The 2,381-nt window shown below is 31.5% G+C and overlaps 1 pseudogene; it reads left to right on the plus strand.

Annotated features, from left to right (window-relative positions):
- Positions 1-211: 211 nt before the first annotated feature.
- LOC106736100 (thioredoxin-dependent peroxide reductase, mitochondrial-like) overlaps positions 212-2,381 on the plus strand; it is a 17,727-nt pseudogene continuing 15,557 nt past the window's right edge.

Here is a 2,381-nt window from a genome sequence, read left to right on the forward strand (position 1 = left end):
AATGTGTTGCTCTAACATTTGCTCTCTAAAACTCATAATTTCCTTGAAAATTGTCCCTTACTTAATGGAAAGAACTTTATTTCTATGGCATATTCTTTAAAGAGCATTCAATACTGATTTTTTTTTTTCACTTAAATATTTGGAAGGTGTTACAATAGTAACAGTGAATACAAGATACTCTGCAGATACTTTTTGGCAGGGATCATAAATAATGACTTCTGTAATCTTCGTAACAACTCGGAAAGGAACATGCTATGGAGCTCATTTATTAGAATATCAAGTTTTGGGATTGCCAAAACTCGTACAGAAGTATGTGGCAGAACAAGAATTTCAGGTCCAGTCTTCTTGACTTCAAATTCTCTGTCGCTTTAACAGTACGTGGATATCTTTCCAAAAATGTCCGTGGTTATTTGGAAAACTCAGCAAGATCATTTCCCATTCAGCTTAAGATGTGCAAGAAAAATGGAAAAAATAAAAGAAAAAAACAGGTGATATTCTTCTTGTTGTTTGCATAATATATCGGATGTTTCGGAATTCAAATAAAGCTGTTTCTTGTAATACCTTTGGAACAATCATGCCACCTGCAGTCATTAACTTGAAAGCCTAGAATTTATAAGTGCAAACGTAACACATGACTTGAGAATGGGAAAATGTGCAGTGATGTATAATCTGATAACTTTAATTATTGCCACATGTCAGTGACACTTACTGCAATTTGTTATATAATTGAGTATGTTGGCTATAGCTGATAAATGGGATATGATATTTTTAACATTTTGTTAAGTATCAAGCCTTTTTACAGACCAGCTTTCTCAAGCCAGTGATTATTTACAAACCACTTATAAAAGGAATTTTCATAAAGTGAAACAAACTCAAGAGGTAGGTTTGGTTTGGTTTATTTTAAATAAGCGGAGGGTAATTTTGTTAAAGTCACTTTAAAATGTGCACCACTTAGCATTATTTTGAGTCCGTAAGTGTCTCATCTGTTTTCTAATTTTCTATAAGATGCTTTTAATATTTTGAGATTTGTATTAAACTACGTGGTTCTGAAAGACATCAGGAACTCTTGCATATGTATCAGAAATAATCAATTAAATTAATAAAGGAAAACCTCAATTTAGATCTTAATTGTTACACATTTCTCTGCTATTCTTTTAACTGTACTTTGTAGTTTTGTAATTCTAGCTCAGTATTTACCCTATTGAAGTAACTGTCACATTGTGATTTTTCTCTGCAGGTTCTAATATATGAAAAACTTCCAAATTTTGGTCTCAGTCAACTAGTTGCTTTAAATAATAGCAATTTATTCATTTAGAGGAGCTCAATTTATTCATTTAGAGGAGCTCCTTTTTGTTCTTCCTGCAAAATGAAACAGTGAAATATTAGCCTCTGAATGACTTAGACAATTTCTCTTCTATGTATATAAGATTTATTATTTGGACTGTTAATGTTACCAACTAATAAAATTAGAGAGAGCTATTCAAACTAATTTAATTTTAAAACAAAACCATGTTGTCTATGAAACTCTCATTATGGCCACATCACTAGGAACAAAAGAACCATAAATAAAGATCGCAAATACTAAATTAGATGTATTGTTTCATACTAATCTTTGTTCTTTTTTTTAAAAAAAAAAAGCCTCTGAAAATCGATTGCCATATTGGATAGGCCATTTTTATATTGTTTTAACTATATGTGCATAGTACATATTATCTTAAGTTTTTCTATTTAAGAAACAATACGTTTTTCCAACCAAATTTACTTTGTCACTAATACAATCTGAACCAAAGGAAAACTTGACTTAGACTACAGTTAAAAAAAAAAAAAGAAGAAGAAAACGATACAGACTTGACACACTCTAATCTTTACAATGTCTATTTCTTGTACCCAGACTGTGCAATATTTTCTAGAAGGCGAAATATCTTAGTCATTATATGCCAAATATTTCATGTGATATAGGAGGATAAATGAAAATGAAAGAATATCCTTAGTGAAGCAAGCTTCAGATTTTTTTTTCTGTAGTATCTTGGCTATGTGACATGAAATCAACATAAATGGCTCTATTTATTAAAGCATTTGACATGCAGCAATACAGTACTGTCCTGCATGCCAAGAATATCAGACCTTAGGTACACCTAGTGGAAATGAAGAATACTTAAATAAATAAATGCATATTTAAAAAGATATGAGTAATAATAGCAATGTTATCTGGAACACAGAATCTTTCTTGTGTGATTCAAAATACCTTGCATGTATCTTAATACCTCAGTCTCTTTTAAGAAAGGGGCTAGCAAGTGTCATGGTGATTAAGGTATTGGATTTCTTTATGGCCACCCATGGTCAGAGTCCTAGACTGGGGGGCTTGAAAACCACACTGGGCG

Source organism: Tupaia chinensis, unplaced genomic scaffold, assembly GCF_000334495.1.
Source record: "Tupaia chinensis unplaced genomic scaffold, TupChi_1.0 Scaffold000638_1, whole genome shotgun sequence".
NCBI lineage: Eukaryota > Metazoa > Chordata > Mammalia > Scandentia > Tupaiidae > Tupaia > Tupaia belangeri.